At 41.9% G+C, this 18,529-nt stretch overlaps 1 protein-coding gene across 4 annotated transcripts in view; it reads left to right on the forward strand.

Annotated features, from left to right (window-relative positions):
• Ctnna2 (catenin alpha 2) overlaps positions 1-18,529 on the forward strand; it is a 940,372-nt gene that overhangs the window by 448,425 nt on the left and 473,418 nt on the right. The gene's annotated exons all lie outside the window — the stretch shown is intronic.

Here is an 18,529-nt window from a genome sequence, read left to right on the forward strand (position 1 = left end):
CTATGATTTTGTCATTTCTTAATGCAGAGTAATACTCCATTGTGTATAAATGCCACATTTTTTTTATCCATTCATCTATTGAAGGGCATCTAGGTTGGTTCCACAGTCTTGCTATTGTGAATTGTGCTGCTATGAACATGGATGTAGCAGTGTCCCTATAGTGTGCTCTTTTTAGGTCTTTAGGGAATAGACCGAGTAGTGGAATAGCTGGATCAAATGGTGGTTCCATTCCGAGCTTTCCAAGAAATCTCCATACTGCTTTCCAAATTGGCCGCACCAATTTGCAGTCCCACCAGCAATGTACAAGAGTACCCTTTTCTCCACATCCTCGCCAGCACTTGTTGCTGTTTGACTTCCTAATGGCTGCCAATCTTACTGGAGTGAGATGGTATCTTAGGGTGGTTTTGATTTGCATTTCTCTGACTGCTAGAGATGGTGAGCATTTTTTCATATACTTGTTGATTGATTGTATGTCCTCCTCTGAGAAATTTCTGTTCAGGTCCTTGGCCCATTTGTTGATTGGGTTATTCGTTATCTCATTGTCTAATTTTTTTAGTTCTTTGTATATTCTGGATATTAGGGCTCTGTCTGAAGTGTGAGGAGTAAAGATTTGTTCCCAGGACGTAGGCTCCCTATTCACCTCTCTTATTGTTTCTTTTGCTGAGAAAAAACTTTTTAGTTTCAGTAAGTCCCATTTGTTGATTCTAGTTATTAACTGTTGTGCTATGGGTGTCCTATTGAGGAATTTGGAGCCCGACCCCACAGTATGTAGATCATAGCCAACTTTTTCTTCTATCAGACGCCATGTCTCTGATTTGATATCAAGTTCCTTGATCCACTTTGAGTTAACTTTTGTGCATGGCGAGAGAAAGGGATTCAGTTTCATTTTGTTGCATATGGATTTCCAGTTTTCCCAACACCATTTGTTGAAGATGCTATCCTTCTTCCATTTCATGCTTTTAGCCCCTTTATCAAATATAAGATAGTTGTAGTTTTGTGGATTGGTTTCTGTGTCCTCTATTCTGTACCATTGGTCCACCTGCCTGTTTTGGTACCAGTACCATGCTGTTTTTGTTACTATTGCTCTGTAGTATAGTTTGAAGTCTGGTATAGCTATGCCGCCTGATTCACATTTCCTGCTTAGAATTGTTTTTGCTATTCTGGGTCTTTTATTTTTCCATATGAATTTCATGATTGCTTTCTCTATTTCTACAAGAAATGCCGTTGGGATTTTGATTGGCATTGCATTAAACCTATAGAGAACTTTTGGTAATATCGCCATTTTGATGATGTTACTTCTACCTATCCATGAACAGGGTATATTTTTCCATCTTCTAAGATCTTCTTCTATTTCTCTCTTTAGGGTTCTGTAGTTTTCATTGTATAAGTCTTTCACCTCTTTTGTTAGGTTGATTCCCAAGTATTTTATTTTCTTTGAGGATATTGTGAATGGGGTGGTTGTCCTCATTTCCATTTCAGAGGATTTGTTGCTGATATACAGGAATGCCTTTGATTTATGCGTGTTGATCTTATAGCCTGCCACTTTGCTGAATTCATTTATTAGCTCTAATAGTTTCTTTGTAGACCCTTTTGGGTCTGCTAGGTATAGAATCATGTCATCTGCAAATAGTGATAATTTGAGTTCTTCTTTTCCTATTTTTATGCCTTTAATTTCTTTCGTCTGTCTAATTGCTCTGGCCAGTGATTCGAGAACTATGTTGAACAGAAGTGGTGAGAGAGGGCATCCCTGTCTTGTTCCAGATTTTAGAGGGAACGCCTTCAGTTTTTCTCCATTCAGAATGATGCTAGCCTGAGGCTTAGCATAGATTGCTTTTACAATGTTGAGGTATGTTCCTGTTATCCCTAGTTTTTCTAGAGTTTTGAACATAAAGGGATGCTGTACTTTGTCGAATGCTTTTTCCGCATCTATCGAGATGACCATATGGTTCTTATTTTTAAGCCTGTTGATGTGGTGAATAACATTTATTGATTTCCGTATATTGAACCAACCTTGCATCCCAGGGATAAATCCTACCTGATCATGGTGCACAATTTTTTTGATATGTTTTTGTATCCGGTTCGCAAGAAGTTTATTGAGGATTTTTGCATCTAGGTTCATTAGAGATATTGGTCTGTAGTTTTCTTTCTTTGAAGTGTCTTTGTCTGGTTTAGGAATCAGGGTGATGTTGGCCTCATAGAATGAATTTGGAAGTTCTCCCTCTTTTTCTATTTCCTTAAATAGCTTGAAAAGTATTGGTGTTAATTCCTCTTTAAAGGTTTTGAAAAACTCTGCTGTATACCCATCCGGTCCTGGGCTTTTCTTAGTTGGTAGTCTTTTGATGGTATCTTCTATTTCCTCAATTGATATTGGTCTGTTTAGGTTGTCAATATCCTCTTGGCTCAATCTGGGCAAATCATATGACTTAAGAAATTTATCGATGCCTTCACTATCTTCTATTTTATTGGAGTATAAGGATTCAAAATAATTTCTGATAATCTTCTGTATTTCTGAAGTGTCTGTTGTGATATTGCCTTTTTCATCCCGTATGCTGGTAATTTGAGTTCTCTCTCTTCTTCTCTTTGTTAGCGTGGCTAAGGGTCTGTCGATTTTATTTATTTTTTCAAAGAACCAACTTTTAGTTTTGTCAATTTTTTCAATTGTTTCTTTCGTTTCGATTTCATTAATTTCAGCTCTGATTTTAATTATTTCTTGTCTTCTACTTCTTTTGCTGTTTTTTTGCTCTTCTTTTTCTAGGATTTTGAGTTGAAGTATTAGATCATTTATTTGTTGGTTTTTTCTTTTTTTAAGGAATGAACTCCAAGCAATAAATTTTCCTCTTAGAACTGCTTTCAATGTGTCCCATAGATTCCGATATGTTGTGTCTGTGTTTTCATTTATCTCTAAGAATTTTTTAATTTCCTCCTTGATGTCTTCTATAACCCATTGATCATTCAGTAACCTATTGTTCATTCTCCAAGTGATGCATGATTTTTCCTTACTTCTTTTATTGTTGATTTTCAATTTCATTCCATTATGATCAGATAATATGCATGGTATTATCTCTACTCCTTTATATTGTCTAATAGTTGCCCTGTGACATAATATATGATCTATTTTTGAGAAGGATCCATGTGCTGCTGAGAAAAAAGTGTAACTGCTTGATGTTGGGTGGTATATTCTATATATGTCAATTAAGTCTAGGTTATTAATTGTGTTATTGAGCTCTATAGTTTCCTTATTCAACTTTTGTTTGGAAGATCTGTCCAGTGGTGAGAGAGGTGTGTTGAAGTCTCCCATGATTATTGTATGGTGGTCTATTAGACTCTTGAACTTGAGAAGAGTTTGTTTGATGAACATAGCTGCACCATTGTTTGGGGCATATATATTTATAATTGTTATGTCTTGTTGGTGTATGGTTCCCTTGAGAAGTATGTAGTGTCCCTCTTCATCCCTTTTGATTAACTTTGGCTTGAAATCTATTTTATTTGAAATGAGTATGGACACTCCTGCTTGTTTGCGAAGTCCATATGAGTGATATGATTTTTCCCAACCTTTCACCTTCAGTCTATGTATGTCTTTTCCTATCAGATGTGTCTCCTGAAGGCAGCATATTGTTGGGTCTTGTTTAGTGATCCATTCTGCTAGCCTGTGTCTCTTAATTGGTGAGTTTAAGCCATTAACATTTAGAGTTATTATTGAGATATGGTTTGTTCTTCCAGCCATATTTGTTTATTTATGTTACTAAACATGGTTTGTTTTCCTCTTTGATTATTCCCCCCCACCTTTACTGTACTACCTCCCGCTGTTGGTTTTCATTGATATTTTCCATTTCCTCTTCCTGTAATATTTTGCCGAGGATGTTTTGAAGAGCTGGTTTTCTAGCTGCAAATTCTTTTAACTTTTGTTTATCATGGAAGGTTTTAATTTCATCTTCCATCCTGAAGCTTAATTTCGCGGGATACACAATTCTTGGTTGGAACCCCTTTTCTTTCAACGTTTGAAATATGTTATTCCAGGATCTTCTAGCTTTCAGAGTCTGTGTTGAAAGATCAGCTGTTATCCTGATTGGTTTACCCCTAAATGTAATCTGCTTCCTTTCTCTTGTAGCTTTTAAAATTCTCTCCTTATTCTGTATGTTGGGCATCTTCATTATAATGTGTCTAGGTGTGGCTCTCTTATGATTTTGCACATTCGGCGTCCTGTAGGCTTCTAGGATTTGGGATTCTGTCTCATTCTTCAAGTCTGGGAAGTTTTCTCGTATTATTTCGTTGAATAGATTGGTCATTCCTTTGGTTTGGACCTCAATACCTTCCTGTATCCCCATGACCCTTAAGTTGGGTCTCTTTATGTTATCCCATATTTCTTGAATGTTCTGCTCATGGTTTCTTAACAGCTTTGCTGAGCTGTCTATGTTCTTCTCCAGTTGAAATACTTTGTCTTCATTGTCTGATGTTCTATCTTCTAAGTGTTCTACTCTGCTGGTAGTATTCTCAATTGAGTTTTTAAGTTGGTTTATTGTTTCCTGCATTTCCAGGATTTCTGTTTGTTTGTTTTTTATAACCTCTATTTCCCTGTATAATTGATCTTTTGCTTCTTGGATTTGTTTGTGTAATTTATTGTCGAAGTGGTCGAAGTGGTCTTTCATTGTCTGATTTTGCTGTCTAATGTCTTCCTTGAGACTCCAGATCATCTGAAGCATGTATATCCTGAATTCTTTATCTGACATTCCATCTGCTGCAGATATTACCTCTTCTAAAGTTGAGTTGACCTGCATTGCTTGTGGTCCTTTCTTTCCTTGTCTTTTCATACTGATCGCGTTTCGTTCTTCTGGTAGCCACGCCCCCGTATCTGGTGCAAGAGACCTCAGTTGTCAGCACTGGTGGGGGCTGTAGCTGGGAGACCCGCGCCGCGCGGCTCCCGCCGGCTCCTGCGTCAGCGCCGCCTCAGCTCCCGCCGGTTCCCGTGCCGCTGCCGCGGTTCCCGCCAGCTCCGTCCGGCTCCCTCGCCGCTCCTGCTAATTTAGAGTCCGCTGGGAAGGAATCTCTTTGGCCGATCTTTGGTGACTTCCCCTCTCTGCTATGGCGGGCCCCTGGCTCCTTGCAGGAGTGACCGAAGGGAGAGGTGGAACTGGCTTGTCTCTGGTCTGATATAATCTCTGGTTTTAGATCCCAGTTCGCTAATTCATAGAGGCTTGGTTAGATTTCCTTCCCATCCTCTCAAGGTGGGGAGCCCTTTCCTGGGTGGGCAGGGCCGTTAGCAGAGCCGGAAGGGCACGTGCCTTCTGTCGGGCCAGGCGGGGACCCTTCTGGCTGCGCTGGGCCGCCGGGGGCTCCCTCAGCGCCAGGCAGATGGCGCCCGCGTGGCTAAGAGCCGGGTGGGGTAACCCTTCGCAGAGCGGGCGGGCCGCCAGGAGTGCCGGGATGGTGGGAGCTGTCTGCCGGCCGGGCAGGGACCCTTCTCGACGAGCAGGGCCGCTGGGGGTGCTTGTAAAGCCGGGCGGCTGCCGCCGCGTGTCTAAGACCCAGGCGGGCGGGGTGGCTGTTTGCAGGGCAAGAGCGGGACCGGCAGGGTAGCCGGGATGGCGGAAACTGTCTGTTGGCCGGGCAGGGACCCTTCTCGCCAAGCAGGGTTGCCGGGGGCGCTTGTAAAGCCGGGCGGCTGCAGCCTCCTGGCTAAGAACCAAGCGGGCGGGGTGGCTGTTTGCAGAACAAGAGCGGAATGGCGGGAGCTGTCTGCCAGCAGGGCGGGGACCCTTCTCGCCGAGGAGGGTCGCCGGGGGCGCTTGTAAAGCCGGGCGGCTGCAGCCTCGTGGCTAAGAACCAAGCGGGCGGGCTAGCTGTTTGCAGAACAAGAGCGGAATGGCGGGAGCTGTCTGCCGGCAGGGCGGGGACCCTTCTCGCCGAGCAGGGTCGCCGGGGGCGCTTATAAAGCCGGGCGGCTGCAGCCTCGTGGCTAAGAACCAAGCGGGCGGGGTGGCTGCTTGCAGAACAAGAGCGGAATGGCGGGAGCTGTCTGCCGGCAGGGCGGGGACCCTTCTCGCCGAGCAGGGTCGCCGGGGGCGCTTGTAAAGCCGGGCGGCTGCAGCCTCGTGGCTAAGAACCAAGCGGGCGGGGTGGCTGCTTGCAGAACAAGAGCGGAATGGCGGGAGCTGTCTGCCGGCAGGGTGGGGACCCTTCTCGCCGAGCAGGGTCGCCGGGGGCGCTTGTAAAGCCGGGCGGCTGCAGCCTCGTGGCTAAGAACCAAGCGGGCGGGGTAGCTGCTTGCAGAACAAGAGCGGAATAGCGGGAGCTGTCTGCCGGCAGGGCGGGGACCCTTCTCGCCGAGCAGGGCCGCCGGGGGTGCTTGTAAAGCCGGGTGTCTGCAGCGGCGTGGCTAAGAACCAGCCGGGTGGGGTGGCTGTTCGCCGGGCGAAAGCAGGGCCGCCAGGGTAGCCGGGATGGCGGGCGCTGTCTGCTGGCTGGGCGGGGACCCTTCTGCCGCGCTGCTCTGGGCCGCCTGCCGCTTGCAGAAGCGGCGGGTGGCCGCGGGATTGGACTCTGAGCCCGCGCTGCCAGTCAAGTTTCACTTGTTTGGGGCAAACTGTCACGTCTAATAAACTTACTAATTCTCGGCAGGTCTCCTTTCAACGGAATTTTGCTAGAAGATCCTCAGTAGGTAGAATGTAGCTGTTTTAATTGGTGTTTCTGATCCCGTTAATGTGGAGATATTGAAAGTGCAGCTTCCTCGCCGGCCGCCATGTTGGATCCCCCTCTTTCTTTCTTTTTGTGAAAAGAAAAATGAGTAAAGGAATTACAAAATTTGCAAAAGCTCAAATCTAAACTGAAGTCTAAATCACAGTGCCCAGTTAATAATATGAGGTCAGCATTTCATGAATGTTTAAATGAGTGCATGGTCATGTGGATAAGTTTTAGAAAGAACTGTTTCAGGACAGTATTGTGGTTTGACTCCCTCCTAGCCCTATGATCCTTCTCAAATATGTGACTGAAGATAAAGTTAAGGAGGATAATTGAGGTGAAAATTTCCCCTTTTGTAGCCCGGCTTCCTGCTTCTCTGGGCTCCTAATCTCATAGGTCTTAATCCTGCCTCTCTGTCCCACCTGTTTTCCCAATCCTCCTGGTTCCTTCTTCAGTTCTCTTCTCTCCTCCCACTCTCCATTGTCCTCCCTGCCCTTCTCTTTCTTTCCTTCTTCCCCAACTCAGCTCTGCCCTACCTTCTCCCTATTTCTCTCAGCGCTTGATTTGATCAGGACATAAATTTGCCTATTGATCCATGCTTTTTTTTTTTAATATTCCAACAGCCAAATCTAAACATAAAGAGAGAGAGAGAGAGAGAGAGAGAGAGAGAGAGAGAGAGAGAGAGAGACTTGGAGAAAGAATGGATTGAATGAAGCAGCCAACAGAGCTCAAGAAAATAGTGGGGCTGGAGGGGCAGATAGCAGCAGTAGCTCTACTCTGTGTCTTCTTCAGCTCTTTCCTTTAAATGGGGCTCCTGGTCACCAGTGTGGGCTGTTGGAGTGATTCGTCAGTGTTCTTTGTGGCCCCTTCTTATAAAAACCAGGAAAAATTTTTAGAGATGGAAAGGAGGACTGGATTATGTTCTTTGAGGCTGATCTTGTAAGCAAGCTAACCAGATAAACAGATGTTTACATTGTAATTAGGGAGCTTTCAACAGGGGTATTTAGATCCAAATTCAACTTCATGGTCTGTCTTTAAGTATCAGTGTTATTTCTTTAAATCGAAAAGCTAGTCTTTGGTCTTCATAGAGAGCTACTAATAACAGACTTAAATCTTAGTGTGTATGTGTTTGTTAGTAGCTAAACTCCTTGGCTCTCTATCAATAAATAGAGGGGGCTAGCTGTGCTTTGGGGAGCAGATAAGTCATCATCAGCAATCAATACATAAGCTGATATCAAAGTGGCTCATCTATGGACTGACATTAATTTCAAATGATTGTGTTTAACCTCCAACTAGCCAGCAGAACAGACAGGTAAACCTGTAAAGCCAGGTGTGACCTCAAAAGTTGGGTCATAACTAAGCTCTTGGACATGAATAATTATGTGGAAGAGATTCAACAAAGAATATCCAAATCTTGGATTCTATCTCCCACCCACTTCCGCCTGCCCCTAAAGAACAAGAATAGATAATAAAGCTGAGGTCTGAGGCTGTAAATTAGCAGTTGTGATGGTTATCTTGCTGGGATGATTTTAAAAGGAGATTGTACTTGAGGGAGACAGAGTCAAGACAGTATCGCCAAATGTGTCATTTTGACCGTTTACTGAAATAAAACACTTTGGAACTCTGGGCTATAAATTAGTGGAGGATCTGCAAGGATCATTAGGCTAAGAGAGGGACGTTTTTATTGGGAGTAGATGGGGCAGCTATTCTTGGCTTAGTATGATCTCTGTGGGAGAATTCTTCTTGGTTACAAATCTCTAAAGTTGTTGGTTTCCCAAAATATCAATTATGTTCAATGATATGTTTTGCAAACTTTTAGAATCAGACAATTGTCATGGCTGTCTCTGCTCAGTGGTTTTGATAAAATATGATGATGAAAATAGCCAAATTTTTCTCAGTGGCAGTGATTGTGAAGATAAGTTTTCCAGGGAAGGAAGAAATTTAGAAAGTTACTGAATAAATAAATAAATAAATAAGTAGACCTCAAGGCATCAGCCACTGGCAAACATCATTGCTGGGTTTGAAATGTATTCAGTAATACTCATGGCAGAGCCAGGCAGGCTGTGAAAACAGAAGCCTGGTACTCTAATGAGGAAAGGGATTTAATTGCAATTACTCCAAATGTGTGTTTGCTTATTTGAGTGACCAGTGTTAGAGAAGTCTCATCTTGCTACAACGAAAGGCACTCAGTGCTGGGAGTCTGGAAGGCCCAGCACTGCAAGAAGATTGTTGGATCCAGTCTTTATGAGCTCAGTCTAGTCCCTCTCTTCTCTGGACCCTGGCTCCCCAAGAAACAAAATCAGAATACCAATATTCACTCTGCCTCACAGGGATATTTTGAAAGCAGTGAAAATGAAGAGATGGGGAAATAATGGGCCAAATTTAAAGTTCTATGCATGGTTTATAGAGCTTCTAGCAAATGCTGAATGCCAACGATATCGCATGAAATGGTGCCAACACAACCCACAAAGATCAGAAGTCCAAGTAATAGAAAGAGTGTTCAAGAGTATACAAATGGCTTCCCACTCATATGTTTTTCTATAAGCTCAGGAAGCCTTGAGGCTGTCCTTTGGCATTATTTCTGCTCCATCTATGTGGCCCCAGGAGAGATTCCCAGAACAATTGACCCATGGGTAAGTAAGACTTAGGTGCAGAAACCAGGCTTGGGGGTTGTCACCAGGCCATTTCCAAATAGAAAAGAACAATCTCTCAAAGGCCACTCATGTGCTACCTCACCACTGGAATTTACTGCAACAGGAAACAGAGGCACCAACTTCTTCCTTAATAAAATCCATGAATGGGAAAAAGGCACAATGAACGTCGTGTTACCAGTACCTCAAAGAAAGTATGAAGTTTATTTTAGGTGTCATCAGTTCATGGCAAGATGATTTGGGGAGACATATCTGTAAGTGATAAAGGTGGGAAGCAGGTGAAGTTTGGGAGGGCCTCAGTTCCATGATAAAAATCTTACATCTATAGATAGAAAGAAAGAAGGAGGATCATATTGGAAGAGCCCTTGAAAAACAAAACAGTACTGATAGAGTCTTAGGCTGAAGAACAGGCCCTGAACAAAGACTGTTAAAGAAGCCCTTTATTAAGTGGGAATGGCAAGTTTCTAGTATCCCTACTATACTCAGTCGCATCTATAAATGCCTGAAGACTTCAAAGGAGTGGCAGCTTAACCCTGCCATTCACCTGTGTTCCTCATAGGAGGTTATCTGAACAGGACACACACATGGCCACCACGGTTATTATTGACATCTTCCATCCCGTACTTCACGGAATCATGTTGACACCTCCACACACCTCTTGGACCAGCCGCCCTTGGTATATGCCCAGGTACCTACATGAACTCAGCATCAAATTCTTTATGGACCAGTAACTACTGTGATTGCACTTTTGCCGGCATGCCATGCTCGGTGCAACAGCTACACAGGTAACATCATTTCATCCTTACCACAACCCTCTGATGAAACAACCCTCTGGTGAAAACCCCCATTTTGTAGATGACGTTTTCAACACCAGAAACTTGTCCAAAGTCATGTGGTTGGTGAGTGGCAGAGTTCCCATTTGAACCTGGATCATCCTGGTCCCTTGACAACTGCACTTCGGTTCACCCAGTGCACATCTTCTCAAGTCCCCTAGTAGCCTGGACACTGCTCCCTACTGGGGATTCTGTGATTATAAGATGAGGCATTGCTTTTGAAGAACTCATTTTTGATGTAGAACTCTGCTCTAGATTAAAAAAAAAAAATTATGGCCAAGTTTAGTGTGGGTAGTGCCCAGAGCACTAAGATAAACTGGAGTTCAGTCTTGAAGGATGAGAGGAACAGTAATGTGATCACAGGGAGGAGAGAACTTGAGACAGACCAAAGGGCATTTGCCAAATAACAGTGGTGCCAGAGAGCACGGTGGCCTTTCACTTTCTCAGACCTTTTTTTTGGTTCAGTGGTCTAGTTAAGCTCTGCTGATTTTTAAGTTCTGGTTGCCTGAAAGCTTACATTTATTAAAACAGTCACTTAAAAACTTTATGTTGCATGGAGATCAGCTAAAAGGTGTAGTTCAAGTAATTACTACAAATAATTAACACCCTGAAGTTTCTGAAGACTTTTTCGTTTTTATAAGTTGGAGCATATTCAAGATAATTCTCATTCTAGAACAGTCTGTCACATATTCCCAACTATTTTTTTGGAGTGGGAGAAAAAGAAAGTTGTAACTATTGTTCCTGGAGTTGCCATTGGGGGTGTTTCCCACTCTTTTACTTGAATATCACCTGTCATGTGTGTATAGGGGAGGAAATGGTTGAACATCACCACAGAAAAGAGATGTAAGCTGGTTGCGGTGGCACATGCCTGTAATCCCAGTGGCTCAGGAGGCTGAGACAGGAGGATCTTGAGTTCAAAGCCAGCCTCAACAACTTAGTGAGGCCCTTAAGCAACTCAGGGACCCTGTCTCTAAATAAAAATACAAAATAGGTCTGGGGATGTGGCTCAGTGGTAAAGTGCCCCTGAGTTCAATTCCTGGCACCAAAAAAAAAAAAAAAAAGATAAAGATAATATGTACATACTATATGCATGCAAAAATAAAAAAAAGGGGGGCTAAATGGCAGAGAGCATCATCAACCTAGGATAGTAGCATCCTTAAAAGAAGGATAGGGGGATGAGGACCCTAGAAGGGGAATAAAGGGCTTTAAATAAGTGTGGCTCTCCTTCAGTATCCATCCTTCCATATTCAAGACTCCCTGAGGATACCAGAATCTTCAGTTGCCCAAATCTTTTATTGAAAAAAAAGAGTTAGTATTTGCATATATTTTATACATATACAAATATATAGTATTTGCAAATAACCTATGTATATCCTCCGGTATACTTTATTATTATTATTATTATTATTATTATTATTATTATTATTATTGTTTTTTGAGTGGTGCTGGGGATTGAACCCAGGGCCTTATGCATGCCAGACAAGCACTCTACAACTGAGCTATATCCCCACCTCCCACATATTTTTAATCATCTCTAGATTACTTATAATGCCTAATATAGTATAAATGTTATGTACACAGTTGTGATATTGTGTTATGGGAGAAATAACAAGAAAAAAAGGCTCGTCAGTAGAGACACATGATTTTCCCAAGTATTTTCAATCATTGGTGGTTGAATTCATAAGTGCAGAATCCATGGATACAGAATGTCCATTGGATATTAATAAACAGCAAGTCTGATTTGGAATCCATGTTTGTTATGAGTTTTTTTTCTATAATTCAGTGTTTTAAATTTTTTCCTATGTAAAATTGTTTTTTAGTATGTTAATAGAGAAAGAAGAAAAATTGTGAAGCCCAGATGAATATGGAATAGACACAAAAATGAGAACCCTAAGATTGGAACAACTCTGGAAAATGGACCAATTTACCTTGTGGTTTAAAAAATAATAATGATGATTAATCTATTCAGAAGATAAAATTTTATAGATCTGTACAAAAAACATGCATGCAAGTAAAATTTTGTGAAGTTTGGAAAAGGTGTTAGTTTATTTTATTCTACTAATGTCAGTTTCCTGGTTTTGATAATTTACTAGGTCATAAATGATGTTATTTTTGAGAGAAGCTAGTGGAGATTATTCAGGAACTCAATGTACTGTTTTTGAAAGTTCTTATGTGTCTAAAATTATTTCTAACTAAAATACTTAAAAAGGATAATTATGAAATAAAATGCTGTTTCCAAGATACCCCCATTCTCAGAAGACTTTTGTTATCAGAACATCTTTGTAAAGAGCTTTGTGCTACAACAGTTATAAGTCAGGCATGGGGTAGGATCTTTCATGACAGCTCACAGATCAAGCTACATGGATTTTATTCACTTACCTCTAATTTAGTCCTCATAGTGTTCCAGTGCACACACATTGCTCCTCACTTATTCTTAAACATGCTTAAATTCCCAACAGTTGTCTTTCCAACAGATATCTTGTGCAGCTCGTGAAAAAAGAAATCTTATGCAGTTTAATTTTCTGCTTGACTGATATATTTCGGTCATGATGTTTGGGGAAGAGAAGGCTCAGCACTGGCTGTTAGCTGGAACAGCTTGGAAGAGAGGAATGGCTATACCAGTACTGAAGCTTCCTGTTGGCAGCCTACCTGAGAACACAGAGTCCCTGCACATAGGTGGAGAGAGATGTCTTTCCCAAGCTGGGCTTTGAGGAGTAGAGACCTGTTTCAAGTCACCTTTTATGGGTCTTCTGTCTGGGATAAACTCAGTTAAAATAGAGATGGTATCTAAGGAGAAAAAAAGCACTAATTCACCAGTCTGTATTTTTTATATACTAATCAAGAGCAAAGTCTGGAAGCAGTACACTCCCCTCCTGGTGTGGGTGATATTGCATTCATTCTTTAAATCTATTTCAAGTTACAAGCAACTAACTGGAATGGGAGGAAAATGAGGATTAAGATCAGAACCCCTATACATCCAGGTTTCAGTGGGAGCAAAGATTAAATTAGCAGAATATTGATAAGTATTGGGATTGAATGAAAGGCACATGGAAATTCATTGTACTATTATGCCCTTTATTTTGTTTCTAAGTAGTTGACATTATCTACAGAAGGAAAAAGTTAACAAAGGAAAAAATAAGCAGTATTGTCAGTGGTTTATTAGTGCTATAATAATTTTCAAAAAATGTAAACCCATGACTCATGCAGATAAGATAATGAATACATGTTGTTATGGATTCAGTTATGTCTCCATGGCCCCCCAAAAGTCCTAACCCCCAGAACCTATGAATGTGACCTGGTTGGGAAGCAGCATCTTTGCAGAATTAATCAAGTGAAGAGGAGTTCATAAGATGGGCCATAGTCTAATATAAGAAAAGGGAATTTTGGACAATGATACATAGGGAGAATGCTATGTGGAAACGCAATACATAGACCCAGATAAATGAATATGGAACCAAAGGCGGGAGTTATGCTGTTGTAAGTCAGGTATCACCCAGGAATGCCAGCATTGGAAAAGGCAGGGTGCGATCCTCTCCTAGAGAGTTCTCAGAGCGCAGCACCTTGGTTCTGACTCAAGAACTTTGAGAGGGTAAATTTCTGTTGTTTGAAGACACTCATTAGGGCACTTTGCTATAGCAGCCTGCAAATTAATACATGTCAAAGGTTTTACTTAACTCCTCAGTGAGGAAACAGTCAAGGTATTACAACCAATTCAAAGGAGAATGAAAAAAAAAAAAAAAAAAAGCCGGGCTCAATGGCACATGCCTGTAATCACAGCGGCTTGGGAGGCTAAGGCAGGAAGATTACAAGTTCAAAGCCAGCCTCAGCAAAAGTGAGGCGCTAAGCAACTCAGTGAGACCCTGTTTCTAAATAAAATACAAAATAGGGCTGGGGATGTGGCTCAGTGGTCCAGTGCCTCTGAGTTCAATTCCTAGTACCACCACCACCACCACCACCAACAACAACAACAACAAAATAAGCAAACTAACATGGAGCAAAGAAATATAGACAAAAATTATTTGCATTGTGCTTAATTCATCTGTAATTTACAGAGTTGGAAATTAGCTCCTTTTACATAAGAATCAGATAACCTTGAGGGGTTGAGGAATGTGTTATACACCAAGGTTGTTTTCCACAGAACCATAAAAGTCTACCTGTAAGTCCAAGCAAAAAAAGTGTAATACCTTGCATAGGAATGATCATTAAAAAGAAAAAAAAGTCCAGGCATGGTATTACACGTCTTTTTTGTTCTGTGCATCTGAATAATAACTTGGCAGGCTGAGGTAGAAGGATCATAAGTTTCAGGCCAGCCTAGGAAATTCAGTGAGACCCTATCTCAAAACAAGAAATAAAAAGAGCTGGGTTATAACTCAGTGGTAGAGTGACCCTGGGTTTAATCCCAGCACCTGAAAAAGGAGGAGAAGGAGAAGGAGAGGGAAAAGGAGAAAAGAATAGAAAATTAGGCTTCAAGCAATAGAAAATAAGACACATTATACTTGCCGAATGAATACATGTTGTTATGGATTCAGTTATGTCTCCATGGCCCCCCAAAATGTGTGATATTTAACAAAGCCAATCAATCCAATCTGGACCCCTCTTTCCACTTTGGTAAGATGGAATAATACTGATAATACCTCCCTGTTTGGTCACAGTGAGGTATCAATGAGGTAGTGCATGCAAAGTACTTGACAATGGTGGTCTCACAGTGTTCAATAAATAATTGTGATTATTGCTCTTATAACTTTAGATCATATTGGGAGAACTAACTGAATCAATAGAAGCTTTGTAAACATTATCAAATATTAGGTAGCTGCAACTTAACCCCACAAAAACTTCAATATGGGACTTTTTTAAAGATGAGAATAAAGAGGAGAATTTTTAGGCTAGAGGAAGACTTTTGCCTATGAAAGGCAGGAGGGCTAGGATTGAAGAGAACCGGAATGAGTGAAAACAGGGGCTTGGGTGGAGGAGCAGGGGACAAGAGATGGAAGCAAGCCTGATTGATGGTGGCTGAGCAACCCTGTTAAATGCTGACCCTCCTCCAAACCCTTGCCTGGTGTACTGACTGCCCTGATAGATGTGAAACCCACTAATGACCCAGCTTTTAAACCTCTCGAAGGGTTTAAGTCCCTTAATCAACTCCAACTCCATTCTACCCTGAGACCTCACTTCTGAGGGCAGGCAGAAAAGCAAGAGGGTTATTATTCAGATGCACAGAACAAATGGAATGAAGGCACACTCATGACTGGTGCCTGTGCCATCCCATTTAGGAGGCCAGCCTGCTGTCTACATTATCTCATTCAAAAGAGCACTTCTGCCAAAAAAGGCAACCACCAAGGCTTTGCCTCTCCGGTTGCGCGTCGAAGCTGTGTTTGTGTGTTTGTTTGTTCTGGACCTGAAATCATTCCTCAGATTTCCTCCCTGAAGGAGTTTACAGACATTATACAAAGAAATTAATTAAGCAGATTTTCCATTTGCACAGTTTTAATGAATAAATGATGTTCCTATTTGTTTATGTGCTTTCTAATTATAACACAATTCAAAACATCTTGGTTTCGTGCATTCCGGCAATGTTATTGTTATGGTGGTGTTACTGCTGTTCTCACAGTGCAGGTAATATTATTTTTTTTTAGATAGATGCCAGGTGCAGCATTCCGTATTTATTAAAGTGTGATCTGCATATTTCTCTCTTTTCATGTACTGCTTATCTGTACAAGTGCAGAAAGTTAAATATAATGCTCTGCTTTGAAAAGCCTGGAAGGGCTTCACAGACAGCTTTAAGGATTTGTAGTTTGCTTTTGGGATCAGCTGGGTGATGCAGTTCATTGCCCACAGGGGGAGGTCAGGACCAGGAACTCAACCAGCAGCACCAAACCTCACGACGTGTAGTCAGGGGGCCGTTGAACTCCAGCAAGGGGCTGACGAATGGAGATTTGGACAGGAGACAGAAGTCAGAGGCTCAAAGGCCAGTAGGTCAGAAACAGGCAGAGATGCACAGGAGCAAAGGAAGGAGCACTCTGCACAAGAGATATTGTCTCTTGTTTCTCTGCCTGTGAATTCTTCAAGTAGACAGCCCCCCAATGTTCTTTTGTAGCCAGAGTTCAGAGCTCTGCAGAGGAACCCTGCTCTGACAGAGCTGCGGGCAGAGGAGCCAGATGTCTTCTCTGCCCTCTTAGGGCAAGTGGTAGCATCACTGTGCATTTTTGCCCTTGGCCAAGGATGATTCGTCTGTAAATTCATCTTGACCTCAGGTTCTCAGATTTGAGAACCATCTAGTTTAATGACTGATTGTTGGCCTCTTTTGATGTGTCACTAATGGGACCAGGTGCTGGGAAGACACTCTTGTATGCCAGGGATTTACAGTCTAGACTTGGGAAATGTCATTGGATGCTAGGGATATTGATCAAAAAAATCTTAAAAACATAGTCCTTTTCTTTTGTGCTTTCCTCATATTTCCAGGGGTAGGAGGTGGTGGTGTAGAAGATACTCACTGTTCATCTGCATTTTTAGGCAGTGCAACTTAGACTAAAAGGCAGCGTGGTATAGAGGAAGGAGGGTATTGAGGTACAGCAATCCAGAATAGGAATTCAATATTTTCCTTTTCTTGTTGAGGGATACTGGGCAGGTGACTCCACCTCCCTGGACACTCTATCCTACTGTATGAAATGGAGAGATATTCCTTGGTTTTTCATATGATAGTTGTAACATTTATGTGAGATAACAGTTATGAAGTTCCTGGACAGTGTGTGGAGCTTAATGAATGGCAGTTCTTGGAACCTAGATTTAAGAAGCAGGCAAGAGCATTGGTCAGGTTTGGGAGAACTTCAACAAAGCTTGGCTCTGTGACCTGGATCTGAGGTCAGCATCTCATTTGTAGAATGACAGTTTATACTTAAAGACTTCAAGGACTTGTCTTAGTTCAGTTGTGCTATGTAACAAAATACCTGAGACTGAGTAATTTATAAAGAACAGAGATTTATTTCTCAGAGTGTAAGAAGCTGGGAAGTTCTAGATCGAGGCACCAACAGTTCAGGTTTCTGGTCAGGGCTACTCTCTGATTCCAAAATGGTGCCCTGTGCTGCATTCTCTGGAGGGGAGGAATGCTAGGTCCTCACAGGACTGAAGAGACAGAACACCAAAAAGGGACAAACTCCCACTCTCAAGCCAGTTTATAAAGACTCCTAATCCCATTCTTAAGGACAGAGCCCTTGTGATCAATTATCTGTTGAAAGCCACACCTCTTAATTATGTTTTATTGAGGATTAAGTTGCAACATGAATTTTAGAGGGGGGAAAAGAACATTCAAATCACAGATGACCCTTTCACAGGAAGAATCTGTGAGTCCTTAATCGCATAGCTCAAGTATTGCCAAAGCTAACTTTGTTGCCTTTCTCCTGTGAATAGCCAATGTCCCCTGCTTTGAAATCTTCCTTCTTGCCATTCCCAAACCAGAGGCCTTGTAGAGTTTTCCCCAGTGCCCTAGTTATCCTTTACCCTCACAACTAAATCTCCTTTGTGTTGGCTTCTGATCCCAGTGTTTTTCTTCTGAGGGATTTTGCTACTGTGGACATTTCATCCTTTTTATTTCCTGTTCCTTTCTTTGATAGCTTATTTTTGTCTATACTTCTTGGCCATTTGCAAAAAGTGTTCTCTATACCCTTCCTATTTCATTTCCCCTCACTCTGTAAGTTCAATTTTACTTTGGCTACATACAATGTTTATTAATGAAGCCACTATTTAAGTGGCAATAAAGTCTAGTATAATTGTCTTTCTTCTCAACCTCCTCACTAGACATCAAACAGACAGGCACACATTTATCTCTTTAAAATGGTAACAAATCATTTCTCTTGCATGGGGATAGCTTCCCCACGGCTTCCCTCCCTCAGACCAGGTGTATTTTCTCTTTACTTAAGCACATGTTCTTTTGTGGAAGGCCACCGATGATGAGCTCCAAGCACAAGAAATATGGCGAGCCCGTGGTAGCCAGGAATGGTGCCAACTGCTGGAGTTTCAGGAAAATAAACAATAAACCTTGCCCTTGAGAAGTTTATAGTTTACTCAGAGATTCCAAAAGGCAAGCAGAGAGAGATATGTAATCTGATCTCATCCACTGAATACAAGTGTTTTGTAAATCCTACTCCAGTCCAAGGGTGTAAGGGAGGGCCTCTGTCCCTCTATGCTGAGTCTAATTGAGAGGAGTTTGGAGTTGCTGAAAGAGAAGTTATAGGCGACTGAAGTTTGACTTAATATAAAGATGTACTTTAAAACTGTCAGAGTTCCTCAAAAAATAGACAAGGATGTTTCATGAAGTGATGAGTTTCCTGTCAAAGGAAGTAGTAGTAAAATATCTGATGAGAACCATTTTGGTAG

This window comes from Callospermophilus lateralis, chromosome 14 (assembly GCF_048772815.1).
Source record: "Callospermophilus lateralis isolate mCalLat2 chromosome 14, mCalLat2.hap1, whole genome shotgun sequence".
Lineage (NCBI taxonomy): Eukaryota > Metazoa > Chordata > Mammalia > Rodentia > Sciuridae > Callospermophilus > Callospermophilus lateralis.